Genomic DNA, 8,757 nt, shown 5'->3' on the forward strand with positions numbered 1-8,757 from the left:
GATATTGATGCCATGTTCCTAACCTCCCTACATTCTAGGTCCTGCACCCTAAAGCTACAGTCTGGGTTCCCATGCCCCTGCAGAGTTAGTTTAAACCCCCCCCCCAGAGCACTAGCAAACCTCCCACCAAGGATACTGGTGCCCCTCAGGTTCAGGTGTAGACCATCCTGTTTATAGAGGTCCCATCGTCCCCAGAAAGAACCCCAGTTATCCAAAAACCGGAATCCCTCCCTCCTGCACCATCCCTGTCGCCACGCATTTAAGTGTTCTCTTTCCCTATTCCTCGAATCTCTATCACGTGGCATGGGTAACAAACCAGAGACAACAACTCTGTTCGTTCTAACTCTGAGCTTCCAACCTAGCTTCCTGAAAGCCTGTCTAACATCCTCGGCACTCCTCCTACCTATGTCGTTGGTGCCAATATGGACCACGACTTCGGGCTGCTCCCCCTCCCCCTCCAGGACCCGGAAAAACACGATAGAGACATCACGTACCCTTGCACCTGGGAGGCAACATACCAAACGTGAGTCTCTCTCGTTCCCACAAAACCGCCTATCTGGGCCCCGAACTATCGAGTCCCCAATTACTATTGCTCTTCTCTTCTCCACCCTTCCCTTCTGAGTAACGGGGACAGGCTCCGTGCCAGAGGCCTGAGCCCTGTTACTTACCCCTGGTAAGGCCTCCTTCTCTTCTTATTCATGTCATTGTCATACCACAAAGTTTTATCCTTGCTCTGTTATCCCACTTTTACTGTCACTAAACAATGTAGTAGGAGTTCACAAGTAAACTTGAATATTTTTATTAAGAAATAAATAAGGTGTGCTGTACTACAAGTATTGCTTGCTTGGATCATCAGTTACAAGTCTGCAATAAAAATATTAATAAAGCTGTCAGGTTCAACTGGCTTCAGAAAGAATGCCCAACTTTCATCTTGTGGTTTATGGCATCCTCTGAACTTGTTGAGTGTGTTACAATATATGTCAACATATAATTAAATAGTTAAAAATCACACAACACCAGGTTATAGTCCAACAGGTTTAATTGGAAGCACACTAGCTTTCGGAGCGACGCTCCTTCATCAGGTGATGAATGAGCGTCGCTCCGAAAGCTAGTGTGCTTCCAATTAAACCTGTTGGACTATAACCTGGTGTTGTGTGATTTTTAACTTTGTACACCCCAGTCCAACACCGGCATCTCCAAATTATAATTAAATAAATACACATCTACTTGTTTGTACAAGTAGATTTCTGAGTAGTGTTTCAATCGCTTGTCTATAGCAATTATTCTCTGACACAACGCATCTATATTATTTTCACAGCAAATACTGTGCACAGTACACTGTAAAGGAAGTGAACCTTACGGAGTGGTTCAAAGGTGGCCCTAGTGACTAGCTCAGTGAATGGTCATTATGTTTGGATTCATTTCTCTCATTATGAATGGTGCTGATACTTGGTTAATTTTGCACAATTCCACCACAGCTTTGAAAGTTCCCACAGGTCAAGAGCAAATCCAATTCGAGTAGTGCCGAGAAAAGATATATTTTGAAGAAGCTTTTCATCTTACACTCATCAGGACAATTCATAAAGAATTCAATTCAAGACGAAAGCCAGAAATAATATTGCATGAAAAGAGAGTCCTGATTGGTTGGCAAGTAGGCTCTGGTAAGTGTGTTGCCAAGGAGGATGGTTCACAACACTTGCTCTCAGGATGGCCAGAGTGTCCTATGAAGAGAGATTGGGCAAACTGGGCCTGTATTTGCTAAAGTTGCAAAGAATGAGAAATGATCTAATTGAAACTTACAAAGTATTTATAGGGTTAGACAGAGTAGATAGAGGTAAGGTAATCCACTGGAGAGTCTATAAATAGGGGGCACACGTTAAAAATAATGGGGATGCCACTTAAGTCTAAGATGAGAATTTTTTTTTACACAGAGGTTGGCGAATCTTTGGAATCCTCTGCATCGCCCTCAATTTTTAATATTTCAAAAATCGATCTACCTCTTCCTCAAATACTTTTGGTGATCTAGTCTTCACATGTCCCTGGTACAGAATTCCAAAGTTCACTACCCTCAGAGAAGAAATTCATTTATCTCAGTTGTAAATAGGTGTCCCATAATTTGAGATTCCCAGACCCATTATTTTGTCTGTGCGCACAAAGGAAAGAAAAAATCAATTTCAATGTGGTAGAGTAAGTGACTATAGCACAGGACGAACAACCCAAAGATTTTGAGCTCAAAAACAGTTCCAATATAAGTGATGAACAAGTGGTAAACCTGTTCTACTCACCATTGAGCCACTGCTGCAATTGTGGATCAACTCTTCAACTAATTCTTTCCTCTTGATTTACTGTCACCAACAGAGGCAAGAAAAAACAGGAAATGCAGCAGGTCTGAAAGTACAAAAGCAAAACAATGGTTCAGAAGAGAGTTTCATGACCAGAACTTGGACTTAACTACATCTTCACCAGCTCAGCCATACTTTAATATTGCAAGAAGTTGCAGTATAATAGGTGATTGACAATGCAATGGTTAATATTGCCTTTCAAAGATATGACAGAAATACAGATTGGGTTATTAACTTGTATTCTAAACTCACTCATAAATTGATCAAATAAATAACTAAATGCAATAACTAAATGGGGGTGTTGCTATATAGTAGTTATGTCATTGGAATACTAACCCAGATGCATGGATCTGGAGACATGAGTTCAAAACCCATTATGATAGCAAGAAATCTAGAATGAAAGGCTGGTATCAGCAATGGTGATCACGAAACTACCACATTGTTGTAAAACCCCATCTGGTTCACAAATCTCCTTTAGGAAAAGAAATCTTCTGACTTTACTGGTTTGGTTTATATGAGACCCCAAATCCACAGTAATATGGATGTATCTTAACTGTCCTCTGAAATTATCTAACAAGCCACTCAGTTGTTTAAGGGATCAAAGTAAAAGCTTGTCTTGTCAGTGACACACAGATCAACTTGAACAAATAATAGTTAAAACAATTTTTTTGTCCAATAATTGTCTCTGGCTAGAGCTATAAGTGAATGAAAAGTTTGTTGCGTGCAATTCTTCCAGTTTTACGCTTTTTGGTAAATATTTTTCATTAAAGCCTAATCTTCCACTAAAATAAACGTTTCTAAATTTTGTCTCAATTGCAGGAAACAACTCAGTATTCCCTGAGGAGCGCACAGTTAAAATAAACCATTGGTGTCAGACTAAACACGACAAAATAATTTCTTGCATTTATCAGCACCCTAAACAGACTTAAAGTGGATGTGGTTGCAAACATACCATACTGTGAGGTGTAGAATTGCTTAAGCTGCATATACAACATGATAAGACCATACTCTCTGCCTGGTTTGCAACAACATTAATGGGACAGAATAGCAACAAGATCTAAGTGTCCAGAGACAGATACAAAAAACATCAGACACTGAAACATAGGAATACAGGAGAAGAGGATCAATGAGCTGGTCAAGTCTAATACTATCATGGCTGACTGAAAACCATAATGCCTTCTACCCACATTATCCCATTACCTTTATGCTATTGATAAAACTTTATCAATCTCTTGTTTAAGTATACTCAAAAACTCAGCTTCCACAACCCTCTGAAGCAGAGAATGCTAATGATCCACTACTCTCTGAGTAAAAAGATCCTCCTCATCTTGGTCCTAAATGACATTCCCTAATTTTTAAATTGTGGTCTCTGGTTCTAGACTTCACAACCAGGTAATCATTTTACCTATCTATTCCTTTACATATTTTGTGGGTTTCAATAAAATCATCTCTCATTCTTCAAAATTCTATGGAACACAAACAATTCTATTAGAGGACAAGCTCAGTTTGACCAATCTCTTCATAGGATAGTCCTGCCACCCTAGGAACAAGTATGAAGAATCTTTGTTGCCCTCCCTCTGTGGCAATAATATCTTTCCTAATGGACTCGTCTGTTGACCCTGAAGGTTGATGACAGAACGTTGGCAAAGCAACGTGGTTTAGTTGACAGCACTTAACATCTGGGGAAAGCAGGGATAGTGAAGATTTCCACTGCCTGAGATGTGTAATTTATTAGTGGGGAAGGATATGAAGTAGTGTGCCCTGAAGAAAATGGCATAAGTTCATCCCAAAGATATTTACAAGTTGAAGTGTGGAAGATGCCACACAAGTCCCCATTTGCTCTTTGAAACAAAGCTTTGGCGCAAAAATTCAGACATTTGAGACCTTGACAGACACAATAACAGAACTGGTGTAGTGCTGGTAACTAAACATCCAAAAATACATGTCCTATCATACAATATGTCAAAGATTAATAGGAAACCAGAGGAATGCGAAGTCTTGAAAAATCAGCAGAGAATAACTAAAAATGTAATAAGGAGGGAGAAGATGAAATATAAGAGTAAGCTAGATAGTAATAGACAAGAAGATTTCAAGATTTTTTTTCGATATCAAAAAGATGAGGTAGGCAAAGGTGGACATTGGACTGCTGGAAAATGAGGCTGGAGAAGTAGCATTGGGGAATAAAGAAATGGCAGATGAACTGAATAGGTACTTGGCATCAATTTTCACAGTGGAAGACACCAGCAGCAAACCAGAAATTCAAGAGAGTCAGGTGAGTGTAGCAGCCATCACTAAAAACAAAGTGCTGGGGAAGCTGAAAGATCTGAAGGCAATAAATCATCCGGATCAGGTGGACTACACGCCCAGAGTCCTGAAGGAGACAGTGTAGGAGATTATAGAGGCATTGGTGTTGATCTTTCCGGAATTACTCAGGGAGGGTCCTAGAGGACTGGAAAATGGCTAATATGACAACCTGTTTAAGAAGGGAGAGAGGCAGAAGACAGAAGACTATATGCCAGTTACCTGATCTCAGTCATTGGCAAGATTTTAGGGGATTTAGAGGATCCATTATTGAGAATGAAGTTGTAGAGTATGTGGAAGTGCATGGTCAAATATAATGGAGTCAGCTTGGCTTTGTCAAAGGGACATCACTCCTGACAAATCTGTTAGAATTCTATAAGGAGGTAACAAGCAAGATAGTCAAAGGTGAGCCAGTGGACATAATCTATTTGGTTTTCAAGAAGGCCTTTGACAGAGTGCCACACAGGAGGCTGCTAAACAAAGTAAAAGCCCATGGGAGAATTGGCTGACTGGCAGAAGGCAGAAAGTAGGGATAAAGGAAGTCTTTTTCAGGATGGCAGCCAGTGACTAGTGAAATTCCACTGGGGTCCGTGTTGGGACCACAATTATTCACATTATACTTCAACGATCTGGATGAAGGAACTGAGGGAATTATTATTAAGTTTGCTGATGACACAAAGATATGTGGAGCGATAGGCAATATGGAGGAAGCAGAGAGGTCATGCTACACAAATAGGCAAAGAAATAGCATAGATAGAATACAATGTGGGAAAGTGTGAAGTTATGCACTTTGGTAGGTAGAATAAAGACCGAGAAAATTTTCTAAACAGAGAAAGGCTTTGGAAATCCGAAGCACAAAGGAATTTAGCAGTCCTAATTTAGAATAATCTTAAGGTTAACATTCAGGTTTAGTTGGCGGTTAAGAAGGCAAATGCACTGTTCGCACTCATCTCAAGAGGGTTAGAATACAAGAGCAGAGGTATACTGCTGAGGCTGTATAAGGCTCTGGTCAGACCACAGTTGGAATATTGTGAGCAGTTTTGGGTTCCATATCTTTGAAGGAATGTGGATGAAGGGCTTGTTATATGAGGAGCATCAGAGGACTCTGGGTCTGTATTCAGAGTTTAGGAGGGTGGCAGGTGGATGGGGGTGGGTGGGGGGTTTGGGGGAGAAGAGACCTGAATAAAACTGACAGACTATTGAAAGGCCTGGAAAGAATGGATATGGAGAAGGTGTTTCGACTAGTAGGAGAGACTAGGATGCAAGGGCACAGCCTCAAAGTGAGGGGACAACCTTTAGAACTGAGATGAGGATTTTCTTGAGCCAGAAGATAGTTAATCTATAGGATTCATTGCCACAAAGTGCTGTGGAGGCAAGTCATTGAGTGTCTTAAAGACAGAGATGGATAGGTTCTTGATTGGAAAGGGAAAAGACACAACAATGAAGTTGGGAAACAGATCAGCCATGATCAAATGGCACAGCAGACTCAATGCGCCAAATGGCCTAATACTGCTTCTATATCTTAGGGTGTTCTATTTCAATAAGATCTGGAATTAAAAGTTTGTTGATGACCATTAAACTATTGTCAACTGTAATAAAGACCTATTTCATTCTTTAAAGACCTTCACAGAAAGAAAACATCTGTCCTTAGCTAGTTTGGCCCACATGCGTCACCGGGCCTACAGCAATGTGGTTGACTCCGAACTGCTCTCTGACACCAGCATCTCCGCATCTCTGAAATGGTCTAGCAAGTTATTCAGTTGTAACAACTACTAGAAGTCTCAAAAAAGGAACGAAAACACATGGACTATCTGGCCTGGACGAAGGCACCAACAATCTAGATTAGAGTGGTGCTGGAAAAGCACAGCAGGTCAGGCAGCATCTGAGGAGCAGGAGAGTCGATGTTTTGGGCAAAAGCCCTTCATCAGGAATGAGGAAGGCACCAACAATAGCAAACTCAGCCACCAATCCTGCAAAGTCATACTCAACAACTTTAGATTAATGCCAAAATTGGGAGAGCACAAAAATAAGCAAGTGCTATAAAAGCAAGTGATGAGCCATAAGATGGATCCTATATAAGCACATGAAATGAGTGTGTATCTCTGCATGCAAAGCAAGCGGGCAGAAGAATGCAAGCCAGAGGTGTCCCTGAGCTCCAAAGCGTTGGATATCTAAATTGGTGCCTGAATTAGTCTAACATCAGGCATGATGATGTAGTGACGACGTTTGAGGCTTGCCAATGATGACTTGTGTGGACAATAGGTTAAGGGATTTGGTGGCCAATAAGACACGAGGCATGTTATGAAGAAGCAGATAATGATGGCCAGGACAAGCAATTGGTGAGCTGCAGCTGCCAGGAAATCACTCTGGTGAATTTGCACCACCTAGCTTCTTGGTGAAGTGGAGGAGGATTTGAATTGGCGTTTCAATAAGGCAAAACTAGGTGGTGAATGAGATGCAAATAAGATAGTTGTTGTTAAATGGTAAAATTCTGAATTTACTAGTTTGGGCTTAAGGGGAAAATTGGAAAACAAAAAGTTCTTGCTGTTAAGAAACTGATTGTTCTTATTCTCTCCATATTTTCCCCACTGCTCCCCGAATTGCTCATTGCATGCCAGGGAAGGAAGATTCCACCCTTAAAAGTGGGAAGTTTTTCATTCTCCATCTCTGATATAGTTTGTTTTATACAAAAAGAAATGCCTAGTAGGATTCTTTTTAATATAAGGATTTGTTCCAACATTCTACCACATTGTGAAATAACCAGAAAACTGCTAATGCTGAAAATTTTAAGTCAAAGCAGAAGTCAGAAACAGAAAATGCTGGAAAATTTCAAACCATTAGTAATTCTATTCTGTTTAGCTGCTAATTGAACTGCCAGTTATTTCTAGGCAACCTGCCTACCTTATATGAAAAGAGCTTTATATTTCACCGATTTAGTGCCAAGATTTACAAAACTTGGACCAACATGAACACAGAAAAGGATTCTAGAGCAATGGTCTTACTCTCATCATAGGGTATACGTTAATATTAATGGTGTAATTTAGAAAGAATTGCCACGTGTGTTTTCTTTTAGCAACTTTTAAAATTTTGGTTTATAGTGTACATGTTAAAGAACACTTTCTAAAACGCTAGTGGAATGTAATAGTAATTAAAGAGTTAGTTAAGGCGGGAATGAAATACTCACTTTTCCTTAGATCGGCATTAATCCAAGAATAGGAAATTGCCAAATGTCTGTTAACACCTGACAGAAATAATTGATGCATAAACATTTGTGAATGGAAACATTCAGCACTTTCATACAAGTGCCGTCCTATACTGTATAACTATAGTTCATCTGGTGATGTTACTAATAAAGAAGTATTTGTTATACAGGCTGCATCATTATTAAGCAGTAAGTCATTTCCCTCAAATAATCAATTCTCTAAGGATGGTAGAGCTTAACTAAAGTTGTGTTTTTGAATACAATTGGCTCTTTGCAATAAACATTAATACTATAGCTCAGTAATAGGAAGAAAGTAATGGGATTGCTTCTGTCCTTTCTAGGTGGTTTTATCACTGGACTATTAATCCAGAGATGTGAGTAATGCCCTAGGGACCCAAGTCCAAACCCCACCATGGCAAATAGTGGAATTTGAATTCAACAACGAAAAGTCAGGGATTGATAGTCTAATGATGGCCATGAAATGGTTTCTGATTGTCAGAAAAACCCATTTGGTTCATTAATATCTTTTAGGGAAGGAAATCTGCCATTCTTACCTGGTCTAGCCTACATGTGACTGCAGACCCACAGCTATGTTATTGAATCTCAGCTGTCCTCTGGGCAGTTAGGGATAGGCAATAAATTCAGGCCAGGCCAGAGACATCCATGTCTCATGAATAATGTTTTAAAAATACATCGTCACAGAATACTGTGTAGTTGAAAAGCGTGGTGCTGGAAAAGCGCAGCGGGCCAGGCAGCATCCAAGGAGCAGGAGAATCAACGTTTCGGGCATAAGCCCTTCTTCAGGAATGAGGCTGGTGTGCCAAGCATGCTGAGATAAAAGGTAGGGGGGAGGGGATTTGGGGGAGGGGCACTGGGAATACGATAGGTGGAAGGAGGTGAGGGTGAGGGTGA

At 40.4% G+C, this 8,757-nt stretch overlaps 1 protein-coding gene across 1 annotated transcript in view; it reads right to left on the reverse strand.

The window, feature by feature from the left end:
• The window catches only part of pdzd2 (PDZ domain containing 2), a 420,957-nt gene extending 418,580 nt beyond the window's left edge, over window positions 1-2,377 (reverse strand). The window contains exon 1 of the mRNA XM_043687429.1: window positions 2,286-2,377. The gene's annotated coding sequence lies outside the window, so the exon portion shown is untranslated. The remainder of the gene's footprint in view (window positions 1-2,285) is intronic.
• Between the last annotated feature and the right edge of the window lie 6,380 nt (window positions 2,378-8,757).

This window comes from Chiloscyllium plagiosum, chromosome 1, assembly GCF_004010195.1.
Source record: "Chiloscyllium plagiosum isolate BGI_BamShark_2017 chromosome 1, ASM401019v2, whole genome shotgun sequence".
NCBI classification, from domain to species: Eukaryota; Metazoa; Chordata; class Chondrichthyes; order Orectolobiformes; family Hemiscylliidae; genus Chiloscyllium; species Chiloscyllium plagiosum.